We start from the raw sequence: 19529 nt of genomic DNA on the forward strand, positions 1-19529 counted from the left end.
TGCTGTGAAAATACTCAAGAGTAATGTACGTATAATGCTTATCACCATGTCGGTGGGAAAGTGATGCCCCATTAATTTTTCCGCCAGGATGATGACAGCTTTTTTTACACTTGAAGACTGTAGTTTTCAAAATATGTTCTACTGTTGTAAAGTGAATCCTTTTTACAAACTCTTTGTAGAGTTAGATGATCCCTTTGGAATACAAATTCAGGCTCCCGTGTGTGTGTGTCTATACGCACATCTCTCAAATAGTACTTCAAGCCTTATAATGAAAAGCTACTTTCCCCACTCTTGACTCTGGTTCCAAAAACAACTTCTTCAATTTTCTGGTTGAAAATCTATATTTCTAAATTAGCTACTCATACAGCATTTTCACTTTTCAGCTTTTGACTATTTATACTTTCTTTCTTCTCTGAAACAATCAGCATGAAGAGTTCTTACATATGTTAAAAACATAATTCTCCTTGCCAAATATATCTATTTAATGAATTAGGATAAATCAAAATTCAATGTCTACTGTTTTATAAGTGTTTACCATTTTATAGCATATGAATCTTAACCAGAGATGTGCTACGTCAGATATTATGAATACATTTTCTTTCTCACTTTTTCCTTTGACCTTTTAAATGCGAAAATTCTCTTGTTTCTTTGTTGTCTTCCTCTGGATTCATCACTGGTTCATCTCCTTCCACCGGAAATTTAAATCTCTTTCCAGCAACTTCTGATGCATGAGACAATTCATGGGCTTCAGGTTTTGCTTGGGGACATCCCTCTTGGGTTTAAACATATACACAGGCCCACATATACACAGTATGTTTGGAAGGATAGAGGAGAAAAGGATGTTTATCTCTGTGCAAAATGACTGGGAGACAGTGGTAGAGTGAGAATATTTTACTGACTTTGCACCACTCTTTGAAATTTTCCTATACGTGTATCTACGACGTAGTGGCCTCACTCCCCCCAGATTTTTAAAATTAAAATAGCGTTATATCTTGATGTACTGGCTTGGGACAGCAAGTTGTAGAGAAATGTGAATATATGATCCAATTTTTAAACGAAATTAAGAAAAGCAAACTCGCACAAAAAATTTATAATTTTAAATATGGGCACATCATTCTATGAGTCTGTGTAAAGGTGGGGAAAGGAATGAAGAAAAGCTGTTCAACATCCAGCTACTTGTAGAGTCTAGGAGTCCAGGGAAAGCCGCACCTCCAGCCCTGCCCCTGGAGCTCATTTCCTCCCCCTGTGAAGTCGGCCTGACTTATTCCAGCCCCACCCCTGCCTCTTCCCGCCCCTGGAACTGGTCACCGCCCACAACGTTCGGGCCTGGCTCCGCCAAAAGCCTGGTCTCCGCCCACACCCTTGTCCCCACCCACAGCCCCGCCACTAGAGCTGGTTTCCACCCACAGTCCCGCCCCTAGACTTGGTCCCTGTCCCTGGTGCTGACCCAGCCCGCGACCTGGCCTTTAACTCACTCTAGAAACTAGACATCTCCCCCGAGGCTGGGGTGCATGGCCTCGCCCCACCCCGCACACCGCCTCAACTCGGAGCGCCCAAACGTCTCTCCTCCACGAACTTCCTTCCTCCCCGAATGCCCGCCCGAGACCGGAAGCGGAAGCACAGGCGGCGCCGTGGATCAAGTGGGGGGCTTCGAGGTGTGTTCCATCTTCTAGGCGCAGATCGGATTCTTGTGGACGTTAGGTCTCAGGGGCGGGACGTGGTGAGCGGCAGGTGGTCCTGGCTCGGGTAGGGGTCCAGGGAGGGGCCTGGGCTGCAGGCAGCCCCATCAGGGCCCAGTGTCCCTCTGTCCCCCCCACAGCCCCGTTTCCCCCAGGCAGTTCAATCAGGGCCCCCGAGGCTGCTGTTCCTCCAGGCTCCAGGCACCGCTGTGTCCTCCTCAGAGTCCCTGTCATCGTCCTCCGTGTGATTTTGTCCCCAGGGGGCTTATCAGCTTCTGCAGGCGGTGTTTGGGTTGTTACAAATGGGGGCGCTCCTGGCGTCTATAGGGGGATGCAGGAATGCTGCTCAGCATCCTCCAGGGCCCAGGACAGCCCAACAGAGATTTATCCGGCCCCAAATGTCAGTGGTGCCAAGGTTGAGAGACCTGCTCCAGGGCCTGAAAATCTCCTGAGCCCTGAATGAAGTGTGGAAATTGTTGACAAGTCAGCAAGTCATTAACAAGGTCCCTAAATGACAAGCTTGTTTAAAGGGTCCAGAGTCACCAAAAAGTCTCTGTACAGGCAAGTGAGTTGAGCAACTCAAGTGCACACAGCATGAAGCTGCTTTCTCCCATCTTGGGGAGCAGGTGGCTGGATAAGAATCTGGAAAATCCAGTCACAGCCTACAGTTACAGTTAAATCAGTAAATACAAAAAAAGAAGTGTGAATGGTGTAGCCTTTCCATCCAACACCATATGAAAGGCCTCAAAAGTTTGTTTGCCCTTTTTTTCCCCCCTCAGACAATAAAGCATCCGTGGAGCTCAAGTTTGAGGTGAAATCAGTCTCAGGGTCCACCAGTCTTCGCTGATCCATGGATTTCTGTGTGACCAAGTGAGTACCCTGTGGACTTGGTACCAAGAGGTTCTGGCAGCCTCTGCTGTGCAGAAGACCTGTCACTGGAGTTTCCTGGGCTCGGGTTGTCACCACATGGACTCACTGAGAGTAAGGGTATCTTGAGAAAAATTATTGATGTTTGATGGATTATATTCAAGGGAAAGATGGTAAACTGTGTGTGGTTCTGTGTGGTAAATATTTCAGTAAGTACAGTTATATGCAAATAAGAACATATGAAAGAAACTTAAATAACTGCAAATGTGTATTATAGTAGAAAATATAGATTTACTTGCATTGCATAGTACTCAAAAGTCAGGATTTATATATATTATAAATACAGAAATGTTTTGCATATGTATGTAGTATTAGAAGACATCCCATTAAATATTACCAGGGATACACAGCAACATTCCTTAGAACCATTCAATTTGACTTCTAAAGTCCTATAAATCCTCCACAAAAATTTGAAATAGAGGAGCATTCAGAGAAAAAGATGATTGGAACTTCTTTGTATTTATAACAAATTTAGAAGTGAATTTGCCAGTAGCCAGATTTATTTTGAGCATTTTTTTCTTTATGACATTTCAAATCATTTAGAGGAATAGTAAGCAACATTGTAGATTGAAGGGAAGGGCGCTAGTCTCCAAAAAGACTGTCCTCACCACCTTGCCTTCTAAACGGAAATTAACTTTGTTTCTTGAAACTTTTCTAAAATAACGATCTGGTGATTCACGTTGTAGAGAATCTTGTTAAGTAATTTTGTATTTAGTCGTTGGCTTCTACTAATTGTGTGTGTGTGTGCCTTTTTCATTCTAACTTTCTTGTGACATTCTTGAGGGGAATGTGTGCTTGTCATGCAATAGATAGTCTCTGAGTGTATAAATTATGGTGACCAACCATCCTCGTTTATTCAGGACAGAGGGGTTTTCCAGGACACAGGACGTTTAGTGTTCAAACCAGGGCAGTCCTAGACAAACCAGGATGGTTTCTCATCTCATGAGCCAGGCCCTGGGCCACATGCATGGGGACCTGCAGAACCAGAGAGAACTTGTCCCAACTCCAAGGAATTTATATTGTATTTGGGAATTTGGATTTTAGACAGTTAATGATGAGAGTGATGTGGGAGTTTGTCACAAGGGGAATCAACCTGCAGGGCCAGGGAATTCCTCTTGAGAATGACTGATATTTAGCTTGAGAGCTAGAGTTGGGCCTGGATTTAGCTAGTTGGATGGTTAAACTGGATGAGGGTGTGTGAGTGTGTTCAAGAGAGCGTTTCAGGCAGAGGGACCCACATGAGGACACCCCTGAAGCAGAGAGCCTGGTATGTCCATGAAATGAGAAGAGGGATGGCTGAGCCAAGTCAACACAGGGGGAGGGGTGTGAGCCACACCGGCGAGGGGGAAACAGGTTGGACCAGATCAGAGGTGAATTGGGACTCTGTTCTAAGAACAGTGGGAAGACTCTGGAGAGATGCGAGTAGAAGGATGATGTAATTACCTTTTGGTCTAAGCACCTGGGTTAAAATGGACTTCATGGTTAAGAATGAAGACTTAAGAGGCAAGATGGGAGGTGCTGGGAATAAGATTAGGAATAAGATGATTCTTCCCTACGCCTGGCTGATGGCTGTGGAGTTGGAAATAAGGAGAAAGAAAAGACCTTGGAGTGTAGAACCGAGAGAACGTAACGGTACTTTCTTGCCTGCATGTGTCAGATGTCACAGGGCACTGACTGTGCTCCTTGTTGCTGTCCGTGTAGACCTGCAGGTGTCCCCTCGCCCAGGTCTGTGTGTTCACCCCTCTTTGCCACTCACATGCTCCCCTCCACATCCTAAAGGAAATCAGGCCTTACTTGTGAGGGGGTTGTCTCACAAGGGAGACACCTAGGAGAGCCCCTGCAGGCTTCAGAGCAGTCCCTTCAGCATCTCCCTCAGCCTCATCCCTTCCCCTCTCTCGCCTTCCACACCCAGAAGGACCCCTGCTCAGTATTCCACATCCCCATGTTCTTACTCCCCCAGGCTTGAGAAGGGTTGGGCAGCCACCGGGGTGGACATCATCTGCACCTTCCACTCTGACTCGCGCAGGTCTGGGGCTGGACAGAGAGTGACTCTACTGGAAGTTGAGACATGAGACCCAGGGCTTCTCCCACCTGGGTTCCTTCACCCAGGACGGGGACAGCCTCTACGTCACTGGTGAGGGGCTGTGCTACAGCCTTGCTGTCTCTCCCAGTCGGAGTTCTGTGTTGCATCCTCTGTTCTAAAGTGAGCTGTGATCCATCTCTCTATCCTCCCAGTCTGGGTTCAGTCTTGTCATCACTGTGTGATCACTGGCTTCAGCCACCTTCCATCTCGTTGCCTCCCCCCTGAACACCGCTCCCCTCTTCCCCTCTGCTTTCCCCTCTGCATTTCCCACAAAGGTCCCTACATCCTCCCTCTCCCTTAATCCTTTATGTTCACCCCAACTCTTGCTCTACTCCTCTCGCCTTCTCTCCACAGGTTACACCTATGGAGCCGTGGCCCCAACTACAACCAGTGAGTATTCCTGGCCCTGATCTCCTGGGTCCCGTCCGCATTTGGGGTTAAGGAGCACATGTTCTCCTACACCTGCTGTCCTTGGTGAGGGAAGGACCTGGAAGGGCCCTAATTCATCCCTTCTCTCCCTCCCGGGTTCTGGTGGAGAGTCCCAGCCCAGGGTGAGAAAGCCTTAGACAGAGACATGTTCTCCACCACATTCTGACCCCACGTGGTTTTCACTTTAATTCTGCTAAAGCGCCGCCCTTGGTCCTCCTTTTCCACGTATCCCATCCATTTGTCCAGTTTTCTGCCCATCCATCTGTCTCTCCTCCAAGTTCAGTCTCTCTTGTTCACCTATCTCTCTCTCTTGGGCTCCTCTCATCCACAGGCTTGCTCATCTCTCTACTCACACAGTCACCCGTCCAGTCACTCTCATTTATGCTTCAGCTGTGAATGGTGGTCCTGGGACAGCCACTGCTGGAGCCCGGGTGAGCCTGGGGGCTCCCCCCACTCTATCCCTCCCTGAAGGCAGCCATCGCCACAGCTCCCGAGCCAGCCACCACGTCCCTGCATACTTGATCATCACCTGTGCCACGAGAAGCCACCACAGGTATGTGGGGGCCCCTTTTCCTACCCAAGAGAAGCTCTCTGGCCCCACTCCTCCACCAGCCAGTTGTGATCCAGGAGCTGGGAAGCCAGGGTGTGAAATTCTGGTTTTAGGGCAATCATTCTGATCACAAAGATTATACCAATGATTTAGTCTAAGGCCAGCCCTCAGAGAGCCCCTAGTCTTGGGAAATTAACACACCATTATGATACAATGTGAGATGTTTCTGGGAGAGGCACCTGGCATAATTTGGAGTGGAATAGCTTGCTAGAGAAAATTTCACCAGAATGGAGTCTTTAAGAATGTGTAGGAGGGACCCTGGTAAATAGAGGATGAAGGGTTTTCCTGGCAGAGTGGATTCCATGAGCAAAGGCTCCATCCAGAAGCAACATGCCGTAAGGGGAGAATTTAAATGAATTTGGGTTGCGTGAAGCATGAAGTTTAACCCACAGTAGATGGATAAAATGAGACTGAAAGGTCAGCAGGAGCCAGATTGAGTAGAGCCCTGAGTGCCAGGTCAAGAAGGTTGAACTAAACACTGAAGGCCATAGGGAGCCATGGGTGGTACTAGAGCAGTGGTGGCCTTAGTGAGGTATTCATTTCAGAAAGTTCTTTTAGTGGTCCATGTAGAACATCCTTTAGATAGAGCATCCAGTGAGCCTGCTGGGGTGTTGGTCCGGGTGAAGGAAGTTAAGACCTGAGCTGTGACAGGGATGGAGTGTATGTGAGGACCAGTGTGCAACTGGAATTGGTGTTACTGGGAGGAAGGAGGAGCTGAGCAGATATGCTGGTTCTGACTTGGGTGAGCACATTGGTGGGTGGTGGTGCCAGTGGGACAGAAGACGACAGATTATAATGAGTGCAGGACTATGGTCTGGTCTCAGGCCAGCTCTCAGTGATGGCCATCGCTCTCCATCTCATCTTGCAGCTTTGGGGCACAACCTGAAGACCCTCAGAGTCAACTTCACCATCTCCACCCTCCGATATTCATCAGACAGGAGCAACAGCTCAGCCACGTTCAACTCCACTGAGAGGGTCCTGCAGAGCCTGGTGAGACCCTGGTCCCAGCAGCTCCTGGTGGGTTAAATCCCACCCAGCCCCTCCCCCAACCCCTGTCCCTCCTGCTCATCCTCCTCCTCCTTCCTCCCCAGCTGGATCCTTGTTCAAGAAGAGCAGCCTGGGCCCATTCTACTTGAGTTGCAGACTGGTCTCCCTCAGGTGCCACCCTCCCCTGAACATTTGCCCCTTATGACCACTTTTGTGACCACCCCTCCTTGTCTCCCCACCGTCCTCCAATTTCCTCCTTCCAGTTCTGGCCCCCACCCCCAGAGGTTTCAGGACCTCTCTCTAGAGTCCCCACATCCCTCTCTCCCCAGGCCTGAGAAGGATGGGGCAGCCACCAGTGTGACGCCATCTGCACACACCACCCTGATCCCATGGGTCACCATGCCTCTGTGCTGGGAGCTGAGAGTCCCCACCTGGCTGCTCTTCTTCTCGCTGGCTCCAGGCTCTGCAACCCAGAGTTTATCCATCTACAGAGAGCACCAGCTACATTTCCGCATCATCGTCGGGAACCTCAGCAACCTGGAGCCCACATCCTTGGAGTACACTGCCCTGCTGAGAGACACCCAGGACCATGTGGAGTCTCCCCTCTCCCGCCTCTCTTTGTCCTGAGGGCAGCATCATTCCTCTGCCTGACTTACATCTGTTACATGATTGTTTCAACCCTTCACTTTTCCTGCGTGTCTGGGTTCTCTTAGTGTCCAGAGGTGATGTCCTAGCTGACATGCCCATTTCTCACATGGGTAAACTGAAGCTCAGAAAGGGGAGTATTGTGCCTAGGGTCACACAGTGAGTTAGGGGCAGAGCCAGGATTTGAAGTCAGGTCTCCCTTGCCCCAAGGTCTGTGAGCTACAAGTAGGGGGACCTGCACCCCTCCCCCCATGTCCACTGGGTGCTGTGTGTCCTACCCTCCTGGAGTTTATCTTGTAGCTGGCAATAACAAGAATAGAGAATTGAAAATTATCAATTATTTGATGTGAACAAACTCATACTTGCAGGCGGAAATCAGAGAAGACTTCCTACAGGAAATTACATTGTACGTTAATCCTAGAAAATGAATATTAAGCAAATAGATAAAGGAGAAGTGGATGATGTGTTGCTAGGCACGGAAGAACACTTTTGAGTTGGATTTTACAAATTTAGAGAGATCCTGTAGGCTTGCCAACTGTGATGACCCATTCTGCCCCCGGCTGTCATAAGAAAGTCCAGCCCAAATTCAGTCCTCTGTGCCCAGAAGTATGAATTTGGTTTAATTTATTACACTTTTGTTCTGTGATAATGGTCTTGGATTTTGTAGCAAAGTGTGCTCACATTTTAGAGATGGAAACTAAAATGGTCTGAAACATGATGATGTCTACTTGACTTTAATATTTCATTGAAAACTTGAGATGAATCAAGGGTGGCAAGTGTTAATAATTTATACATTGATTCAATATTGTCTTAATTAGATGGAATATACATTGTTACATCTAGATGATGGATGTTTATGAGACTGTTCCCTTTGTTTTTCTGTGTCTAAAAAGTTTTATTAAAAAGAGTGAAACACACTCACATGCATTCTCCGTTTCATTCACTTCCAGAATATTCTCCCAACAGAGATGATGCCTTGACTGAGAAGCCAGGTAAACCTGCAGGAAGCCTCCGCCCATGGTAGGGGGAGTGTAACTTGATGCTGTGCCTCATTGAAGAGAACCATGCGCACAGGGTCTTGGATGATGAGGAAAGTTGGCCAACCCTTGTCAAGGACGGTTGAGGCACAGTGGGGTCACCAGGAGCCCTGGGGCGATGACAGGACGTGGCTCATCCCACGACATGTCTCCCCAGACCTCCCCTTCTGGGCCCTCATCCTCATTGGCTTGGCGGGCTCCTGGTGCTCATCACAGACCTGATCTGCTGTGTCCTGGTAAGCCATGATGTGTTGCTTGTCTTCTTACTATTGGGTTGTAAGATCTCTTTATATATTATAAATACATGTCCTTTTCTAGGGATATGTTTTGCAGATGTTTTCTCCCAGTCTGTGCGTGGCTTGCCATCTCCTTCACCACATGAGTCATTGGGGAAATGTAAGTGACAGTCATCATGAGATTCCACCACACTTGAGAATGGCTAAAATTAAAATGACTGACTATAGCAATTGTTGTTGAAGATGTCAAGTCACTGAAACTCTCATCGAGTGCTGGTGAAAAATAGCTTGGCTGCGTCTTTAAAAATTACATACGTCTACCCAGCCATTCCTCTCCTAGGAATCCTTCCAAGGGAAATAAACACATATGTCTATACACAGACTTGTACACACATGTTGATAACAACCTATTTATAGTAGATAAAAATGGAAACCAACCCAAAATGTCCATCTACTGGTGAACGGATACACAAAGTGTGGTTTATCCACACAGTGAGAAACTATTCAACCATAAAGAGGAATGAATTATTTTTTTTCTTTTTTAATTGTTCTATTGAAATTATAAAGGGTTTTAACATTGTGTAATGTCGGGTGTTCATTATTATTTGTGAATTTCTGTATAGACTGCATCGTGCTTACCAGCAGTAGTCTAACATTTATCCATCGCCATGCATATGTGCCCCTTTAATTCTTTCACTCAACACCCAGCCCCCTTCCCCTCTGGTAACCACTAATCTGTTCTCTTTATCCCTGTGTATGTTTATCTTCTACATATGAGTGAAATAATGCTAAGTGTCTTTGTCTGGCTTATTTCGTTTATCGTCATACCCTCAAGGTCCATCCAGGTTGTTGCAAACAGGACGATCTTGTCTTTTTTTCTGGCTGAGTAGTATTCCATTGTACATAATACATACCACATTTTCTTTATCTGCTCGTCTGTAGCAGGGCACTTGGATTGCTTCCATCTCTTGGCTATTGTGAATAATGCCGCAGTGAACACAGGGGTGCGTAAATGTCTTTGAATTGTTGATTTCAATTTCTTTGGATAAATACCCAGTAGTGGGATAGCTGGAAGGTATGGTATTTCTATTTTTAACTTTTTGAGAAATCTCCATACTGTTTTCCCTGGTGGTTGCACCAGTTTGCGTTCTCACCAGCAGTGTGTGAGGGTGACATTTTCTCCTTATCCTCTCCAACATTTGTTATTTTCTGTCTTGGGATGTATAGCCATTCTGACAGGTGTAAGGTGATCTCAAATTGTAGTTTTGATTTGAATATCCCTAATAATTAGTGATGATATACATATTTTCATGTGTCTGTTGGGCTTCTGTATATCTTCTTTGGAAAAATGTCTGTTCATATCCTCTGTCCATTTTTAGATTGGATTGTCTGTTTTTTTGTTGTTGGGTTGTATGAGTTGTTTATATATTTTGGAGATTAACCCCTTGTCAGATATATGATTTGCAAATATTTTCTCCCAGTTAGTGGGCTGTCTTTTCGTTTTTTTTTTTTTTTGTGAGGAAGATCAGCCCTGAGCTAACATTTGTGCTAATCCTCCTCTTTTTTTCTGAGGAAGACTGGCTCTGAGCTAACATCAATTGCCAATCCTCCTCTTTTTTTTTCCTTCCAAAGTCCCCGTTGATAGTTGTATGTCATAGTTGCACATTCTTCTATTTGCTGTATGTGGGACGCGGCCTCAGCATGGCCGAACAAGCGGTGCATCTATGCGCGTCTGGGATCTGAACCTGGGCAGCCAGTAGCGGTTCGCGTGCAGTTAACCACTAATCCACGGGGCCGGCACTGGCTTTTTGTTTTGTTCATCGTTTCCTTTGCCTTGCAGAAGCCTTTTAGTCTCATGTAGTCCCATTTGTATATTTTTTCTTTTCTTTCCCTTGCCTGAGTAGACATGGTATTGTAAAAGATGCTATTAAGACCGATGTCAAAAACTGTACTGTGTATATTTCCTTCTAGGAGTTTTATTGTTTCAAGTGTTAGAGTCAAGTCTTTTATCCATTTCAAGTTAATTTTTGTGTACGGTGGAAGATAATCGTCTACTTTCATTCTTTTGCATGTGGCTGTCCAGTTTTCCCAACAGCATTTATTGAAGAGACCTTCCTTTCTCCATTGTATGATCTTGGCTCCTTTGTCAGAGATTAACTGACCACAGATGTGTGGTTTTCTTTCTGGGCTTTCCGTTCTGTTCCATTGATCTATGAGTCTGCTTTTGTGCCAAAACCATGCCATTTTGATTACTATAGCTATGTAATATATTTTCAAGTTACGATTGTGATGCCTCCTGCTTTGTTCTTTCTTCTCAGGATTGCTTTGCCTGTTCAAGGTCTTTTGTTATTCCGTATATATTTTAGGATTCTGTGTTCTATTTCTATGAAGAATGTCATTGGGATTCTGATTGGGATTGCCTTGAATCTGTAGATTACTTTAGGTAATATGGACATTTTAACTGTGTTTATTCTTCCAATCCATGTGCATGGAATATCTTCCCATTACTTCAGGTCATCACTGGTTTCTTTCAATAATGTCTTATAGTTTTCATTGTATAGGTCTTTAACCTAATTGGTTAAATTTATCCCTAGACACTTTTTTCTTTTTGTTGCAATTGTAAATGGGATTGTATTCTTGAGTTCTCTTTCTGTTAGTTCATTATTAGAGTATAGAAATGCAACTGATTTTTGTAAGATGATTTTGTACACTGCAACTTTGCTGTAGTAGTTGATTATTTCTAATAGTTTTCTGATGGATTCTTTAGGGTTTTCTATATTTACAATCATGTCATCTGCAAACAGCAAGAGTTTCATGTCATGCTTTCCAATTTGGATTCCTTTTATTTCTTTTTCCAGCCTAATTGCTCTGGGCAAAACCTCCAGTACTATGTTGAATGGGAGTGGCGAGAGTGGGCACCTTTGTCTTCTTCCTGTTCTCAGGGGAATGGCTTTAAATTTTTCACCATTAAGTATGATGTTGACTGTGTGTTTGTGATATATGGCCTTTATTCTGTTGAGGTACGTTCCTTCTATACCCAATTTATTGAGAGTTTTTATCATGAATGTATATTGGATCTTGTCAAATCCTTTCTCTGCATCTGTGGAGAGGATCATATGATTTTTATTCCTCATTTTGTTAATGTGGTGTATCACATTGATTGATTTGCAGATGTTGAACCATCCCTGTATCCCTGGTATAAATTCCACTTGATCATGGTATATGATCCTTTTAATATATTGTTGTGTTCGATTTGTTGATATTTAGCTGAGGATTTTTGCATCTGTTTTCGTCAGCGATATTGGCCTGTAATATTCCTTCTTTGTTCTATCCTTGCCTGCTTTTGCTGTCATGGTGATGTTGGCCTCATAGAATGAATTAGGAAGTGTTCCATCTTCTTCAACTGTTTCGAATAGTTTGAGAAGCATAGGTATTAAATCTTGTTTGAATATTTGGTAGAATTCTCCAGAGAAGACATCTGGTCCTGGACTTTTGTTATTTGGGAGGTTTTTGATGACCATTTCGTTCTCTTTACATGTGATTGGTCTGTTCATTTTCTCTATTTCTTCTTGATTCAGTTTTGGGAGGTTGTGTGAATCTAAGAATTTATCTATTTCTTTTAGGTTATCCACTTTGGTGGTATGTAAGTTGTTCAGTGTATTCTCTTATTGTCCTTTGGATTTCTGTGGTATCTGTTGTAATTTCTCCTCTTTCATTTCTAATTTTATGTCTTTGAGCCTTCTCTCTTTTTTTCTTAGTGAGTCTGGTTAAGGGTCTGTCAATTTTGTTTCAGTCTTCTCAAAGAACCAGCTCTTTGTTTCATTGATCCTTTCTACTTTTTTTTAGTCTCTATTTCATTTATTTCTGCTCTAATTTTTATTATTTCCCTCATTCTGCTGACTTTGGGCTTCATTTATTCTTCATTTTCTGGTTCTATTAGGTGTAGTTTAAGGTTACTTATTTGGTATTTTTCTTTGTTGAGCTGTGCTTGTATTGCTATGAATTTCCTTTTTAGAACTGCTTTTGCTGCATCCCATAAGAGTTGTTTTGTTGTCTTTTCATTTTTGTTTGTCTTCAGGTATTTTTTGATTTCTCCTTTGATTTGTTCATTGATCCAATGGTTCTTCAGTCATGTGATCTTGAGTCTCCACATATTTGTGACTTCCCTATCTTTTTTCTCGTAGTTGATTTCAAGTGTCATAGCATTGTGGTCAGAAAAGAAGCTTGATATGATTTCAATCTTAAATTTATTCAGGCTTGCCTTGTTTCACAACATATGGTCTATCTTTGAGACTGTTCCATGTGCACTTAAGAAGAATGTGTATTCTGCTGTTTTGGGAGGGTATGCTCTATGTATATCGATTAAGTTCATCTCATCATATGTTTCATTTAATTCCACTATTGACTTGTTGCCTTTCTCTGCATGATCTATCCCTGGATGTAAGTGGGGTGTTCAGGTCCCCTGCTATTATTGTGTTGCTGTTAATTTCTCCCTGTGGGTCTATTAATAGTTGCTTTATATTCTTTTGTGCTTCTGTGTTAGATGCATACATCTTTATAAGTTTTATGTCCTCTTGTTGGAAAGTCCCCTTTATCATTATATACCGACCGTCTTTGTCTCTGATAGTCTTTTTTATCTTGAAGTCTGCTTTGTCTGATATAAGTATGGCAACACCGACTTTCTATGGGTATTTGTGCCACCTGCGAAAGCATGAGCTGTGTTTCTGATCCCACCCCATATGCCGGAAGTTGCGTGGGTACAGTGGGTGTTCCACTCGCTGGGAAAGCATTCCCACTGGGCTCAGAGCTGCCGCCACATGGAGGCACGTACACATTTGTGAGACCGCAACAATACTATGGGTATTTGTGCCACCTGCGAAAGCAGATATGTGCGAGTATGTCTGCTGCTGCTTTTTCTTATGCTCATGCCAGTCTCTGTGCTTGATGGGTGGGGCTTCTTCATGGGTTCTGAGCACTGACCTATCATTGGGACTGCAGTGACACGGTGCGCTTTCCAACTATCCAGGAAAGCATTCATGTGCCGGTCCAGGGCTGCCGCCAACCCCTCCCAGAGTTGCACCAAGGCGCATTCCTACTTTTGGGGATGCAGCATTACTATTGGCTCTCACACCAACATGGCAAGTGCTCAGGCGTGTGCACAGTGCTGCCAGGGAAGTGTTGGGGATAGGAATGAGTTCATAGTACATGCAATGACAAGCATAAATGTCAAAATAATTATGCTGAGTGAAAGACGCCAGTAAAAAATGAGTACATAGTATGTGATCCCATTTATAAATATTTTTGTAAAATATAGGAAAATCTATAGGGACATATACCAGATCACTCATTGCCTGGGAATGAGAATGTGTTTGCAAATGGCAGGGAAGGAGGAATTAAAATGAGCATGAGGAAATTTGGGGAAGATAGCATTCATTTTCTTGATTGTGGTGATGGTTCAATAAGTTATAATCAAAATGTATCAGATTGTTCACTTTAAATGTATGCAGTTTTCTGTATGTCATGAATACATCAATTAAGCTAGAACATGTAGGGGAAAGAGAGAGAGAGCTGAACGAGGGAAAAGGGAAGGAAAAGAAGGACTGAGGGTGAAAATTAAGTGGACAAAAGGAAGACGGAGACACAGGAGGCATCGGTTCTCCATGGCTTTAGCATCTCCTTCCCCTGGAGTCTCCCATACTGGGCAGCTGACTGGACCATTCTGATGTGCTCTCCTCACCTCACAAGTCACTGTCTGCTGGCGGAAGAAGGACGGCAACTATGAGGTCCAGTGACGACGCCTGGGCTATTACCTGCCTCATGGTGACCTACGGAAGCTGTGATGACTAGATCTGACTAGATCTGAGGTCCCTTTTTCCCAGCTGGGGTCCAGAGGAGCTTGACTGGAACAGAACGAAACCACATTGGACGGATGCAGGTTCTGAGCCTTTCTAGAATTGGCCCCTGCCAGGCTCACAGGGGACTAATTTGAAAGGTTTCACCTTCCTTAAGTCCTGAAAGTGACTGCAACTTCTGTCCTGTGGTGTCACACCAGTTCATCCCTCAGGGACACCATAATTGGTGAAAGCAGCACAGACGTTGCCATCATGTAAAATCGAATCTCCACTTCAATGCAAGGTTTCCCTTCTTAGCAAAATTTGGAACATCCCTCCCCTTCACTCTGTGCAGCCGTCACACCCCTCTCGATTCCTCCCCCACTGAAGGCCTGGCAGTCTCAGGTTCCCCTTTTCTGCTTCATTCTCTGAAGCTCAGATTCACCAGGACTTCCAGATCAATCTCCCTTGTTCGCTCCTCTCCCCACTCATGGGTCCTCCATAACGGGAAACAGGCCAAGATGGGAGGAGTGGGTGAGACATGATTCTGCAGTCCCCTTGGGCCTTGGGAGCTGAAATGACTAGGTGTCTGGGAAGCCTGAATCCCAGAGAAACACCAAGGCTCTGGGAAGAGAGTGTCTTCTCTGGATGTAAAAGTGAATAATACTCGGCGGGAGAAATCTGAGGGAAAAGAAAGAGTCTTTTTTCATCTTTCTCTGTACAGAGTCCAATTAGCCTCACAACAGAGGCTCCCCAACAAACAGCCCAGAGCATCCAAGGTATGAGGCAGGCTGCACTGTTCTGCAGTGTGTCTGTTGGAACAGATTACATTATCTGTACACACTGTGCAGATGACCACAGCAGAAGATACCCAAGGGCTGAGAATTAAAGTCACAGTCATGGCACTCTCTCAGACTTTTTGTGTGTGAGCGTCACATTCTCAATCTGAAGCAGAGATTCTCCGAGAATGCACACTATGAAGATTCTAATGATTAATAATATTAATATATTATTATTATACATTGCATACATTATACCTTATATACTGTACATTATAATTATAAATTAATGTATAATTATCATTATACATTAATATATTATTATATATTTATTATTATAATATCATTATAATGATTGATAATAGTTATCATTATTGACTAATTTCTTCTAAGCAACATGACTGGAAAGCTCTGCGTGTATTATCTCAGTTACCATCACAATTTTAGGTATTTATTCCCATTTTAAGCTAAAGATGTGGAGGCTCAGAAATATTAAATAACTTGAGAAAGAAGGAAAAAAATTACTACAAAGCTAAATTAAACACCTATTCAAACTAGGTGTCAAAGAAAGAAAGACGTTTTCTGACTTACAAACAGACTCATAGTTGACTTCCCACAGGCCTGCAGTGAAAGAATGGGTAAAGAATGTACATCAGGAAGAAGAAATGTGAACCCAGGAAAACATAACAGGAGTCATGAGGAAAGGAAAAAACGTCTGTCTAATTTAGTATTAGTTTTAAAGCAAGACATTAAAAACACATTCGAACCAAAATTCCAGATGATTACCACATGGAAGAATAGAGGAGAGAAGATTTAGCTAAAAGATAACTCATTTTTTAAGGAAGATATAAATACTAAGATACTCTATTATTGTTTAACACATTGCTCTCAGAAACTGATAAATCTGTGGGACAAAAGTAAGTAATGATAAAGAGGATTTGAAGAGTGCAACATACTCGATCAGACAAATAGACAAATCCCAACACACTGGCTTATTGTGAGACTTGTGATGCTGAAAACAGTCGTTCTCCTGACAGCATGATGCCAAAATGGCATATCAATTTTCATGAATCAAATTTCCAACACATATAAATCTAAAAACAGGGACAATCCAGTACTTCATTATATGCAACTGTGATTCAACATGCAACAAATACCAGAAAAATAGAGACCCAGAAGTAGGTATCTTTTTTGAGAAGACAGCTATAACAGCTCTTTAGTGAAATATTATGTTGGAATCTATTGCAATATTACACAAAAAGGACAATCCATTTGGACTACGTATGTTTTCTCTGTGACTGTGAGGGCAAATCTCTAAGGAATCCCCTGATTGTGATAACTCTTGGTCTTAAAATACAAATAGATAAAACTCAGTAAAGGAAAATGAGAGAACAAAATGAGAAGGAAAGATCTCCTTTCTCTCCTCACCTCAAACCCAATCTCTCACCTCCGAAGGATCACTGTCTGTATCTTCTCTGTCATGCAAAGGAGTCCAAGAAAAGAAAATTATTGGTATATATCAAAGTTTCCAGAGCTCAAAGCAAGAAGACATCAGGACCCTTGCGGAGGCATTAATGTAGTCTGAGCTCCATGTCATCTGCGCCGTCTTCTGTTTTCATCATCTTGTTTGTCGGGATGTCCTTCTTGGCCCCTCACTCACCCTGCCTCGCTAGCGAGTGTGTCTTCATCAGTGCTACCGCCACTCTGTCTCTTGCCGTCTTCACTTTCCCTTCCTGTTTCCTGATATCTTCCTCAGTCACCAGAAGACGTTTGCAAAGGAGTTGTGGGATGTACAGACCAGCTCCTGGGATCATCTCTGCCGAATCTGAGACCAGGCAGTGGTGGGCATGGGACTGGAGTTCAGACCACCTGCGAGCTCACCTGGCAGGGATACACCTGTGCTACTAGGTGTAAGGTTGGGCAGGGCTTTGACAAGGTCCAAAGCACTTAACAGTTCTCCTGTACTCTGCAGGCCTGTAGACCTTGCAGTCTCTTCTGCCAGCAGAGTTGTTGGGGCTGCTCCAAGGTTTCCGCCCTTTGCTGACATCTGACCTCATTGCCAGGATAGGATGTGATCCTAGTAACTGGCCTTTTGAATATGTAACTGTACATTCTCAAAGGGATGGAGATGCTCAAACCAGGCTTTGGTTTAGATTGCTTTCCACAATCATTTCACTTCCTCTGTGATGATTGGACCATCATACTTCTTTTCCTCTTACCCTATAAAAATAAATTGTGAAAGTGGATGAGAGTTGTAAATGAAGCCTGCCTTCCCAGGACAATTATGTCAGATGTCTTGTTCTTCTACTCTCCCTCTCTCCCTGTAGGGATTAATCTAACCTATATCCTGGGACATCATCAAAGAGATTTGGGTCAAGAAAAGAAACCACGAGGTCAAAACTCAGGACTACGGCAGGTCATTTCTTCCCCCCATGGTTTTAGACGCTTATGTGTATGACTTTATTCTCTTTTTGTCCTTGTCACTCTCAACAACAAAATATTTTGTGCTCCCTGTCAGGACACACGGTCCCCAGTCTTTTTCTAAATCCCAAATCATACCATTCTTCTATACTATATGACTATTCATTTGATTAACCCATTGACCAGTTGGTGTTCATAGCTCCATTAGAGCTTAAATCAGTAGTGAAATTATCATTCACCCCACTCCTAGTGACTCTTATTTGAAAACTGTGAACATTAAATCTCAGTGCAGAGAATGTATGTCTGAAAAAACTCGTCTTACAAATGGAGATTGTACTGTAAGTGGGAAGTACACACTGGATTTATGAAACTCAGGAAAAAAATGTAAACTCTCATTTTTAAGTTTTGTATAGACTGTACCCACATTGATAATATCTTGGTTATAGTTGGTTAAAATATACTATTAAAATTAGTTTCACTTGTTTGTTTTCATTTTTTAAAATGTAGCTACTAAAAAATATTTAAATTCCATATTATAGATTGCTTAATGTTACTATTGGACAGTGCTGGTGAAGCCATCAGTGAAAAGAAAGCCCAGAGAAAGTGATTAGGGAAAATTTTTCCCTAGAAAAGGAGTTTACACTGGCCCACACTGCCAGATGCAGCAAGAAGTCTCATACACACACACGCACACACACACACTGACAGAATGAAACAAACCTGTTCCTAGAGGCCCACAACTTCTCACATGGTATGAGGTTGCACTCTTACTTTGTCCTAAGTGGACTAATCTCAAGAAAGAAGTCAGAAGTCTAGGTAAATTACCAGTTAGGAAGATCTAAAACAAGAGAATAAAGCTCAAGATAAGTGGTGAATTTCCTGTTGTGGCTTCTGTTATTAATTCAATATGTAAGGGAGACTTTTCCAAGGAGAGTTGTTTTAAAACTCACTTTTTCTTTACTATGTAAAAATAGACAGGCTAAGTAAAGAATAATTACTCTAGCCAATCAATGAAAAAGAGATGATAGATCACGAATACCCTTATTATAAGTCACTACTGGAGTAGAGAGTCAGGGAACAGCTGACATTGGGTTAATTTGGCCTTAATTAGGCTGATTCTGATTTCATGACCCTCATATTGATTGTATTATGCTAGAACCTATGAAACTTCCCAGCCCCCCTACTATTTAACAACCAAGGCACACCAACCAGACCAGTCCTTGCTGACACATCCCCTGCCTCCATCTCTTCTGACAACACCTGGAGGATTTTCCCCAAATCCCACTCTGTCCCTGCGCTCTTCTACCTGACCCAGGGCCAGGGAATCATTTTCTCCAAGGCTCAGGCTCTGCGTGTGTCCAGCTCTGGGGATGGCACTTCTCCCTCGAGTGAAGACAAGGATCAGAGCGCAGACCCTGTGAGCTGCAGCAATTGGACATAGACTGGGGTTTGCTGACAGAAAAGAACCTTTAGTGGGCACGGTTACCAGGGTCCAAGAAACTCCAGTCATTCCTCCAGGAACTGTGATGCAGGACACAGCAGGAATGTCTGCATGTGGTTCGGCTTGGGAATGCCTGTAGGGTGACACAGGTGACATTGGTAATGCATTCGCCAATGTTGTTCACTCATTTATTCATCGTATGTCATGGAGTGCTTTCTACATACATCCAGGCAACAGTCTCACCCTCTGGGGCTCACAGGCAGTGTCAGAAGCATTTCTAAATTTTATTTCTAATATATAGGTACAGCACCGGTAATACACTAGCTGTTCCAAGCATTTTTCAAACATTAACTCCTTTAATACTCTCCATAAACCTACAAAATAAGTATGCTGATCATTATTGCCAACTGAGAGATGAAGAAAC

At 43.6% G+C, this 19529-nt stretch overlaps 1 protein-coding gene and 2 pseudogenes across 10 annotated transcripts in view; 1 reads left to right on the plus strand and 2 right to left on the minus strand.

The window, feature by feature from the left end:
* Positions 1-5099, plus strand: part of LOC147911501 (vomeronasal type-2 receptor 116-like) — a 28090-nt pseudogene extending 22991 nt beyond the window's left edge.
* The window catches only part of LOC147911499 (ral guanine nucleotide dissociation stimulator-like), a 260781-nt gene that overhangs the window by 143178 nt on the left and 98074 nt on the right, over positions 1-19529 (minus strand). The gene's annotated exons all lie outside the window — the stretch shown is intronic.
* LOC147911502 (methyl-CpG-binding domain protein 3-like 1) lies at positions 16851-17482 on the minus strand (annotated as a pseudogene).

The sequence above is a fragment of the Ceratotherium simum genome, unplaced genomic scaffold (genome assembly GCF_057802395.1).
Source record: "Ceratotherium simum simum isolate JZ-2026a unplaced genomic scaffold, ASM5780239v1 HiC_scaffold_43, whole genome shotgun sequence".
NCBI classification, from domain to species: domain Eukaryota; kingdom Metazoa; phylum Chordata; class Mammalia; order Perissodactyla; family Rhinocerotidae; genus Ceratotherium; species Ceratotherium simum.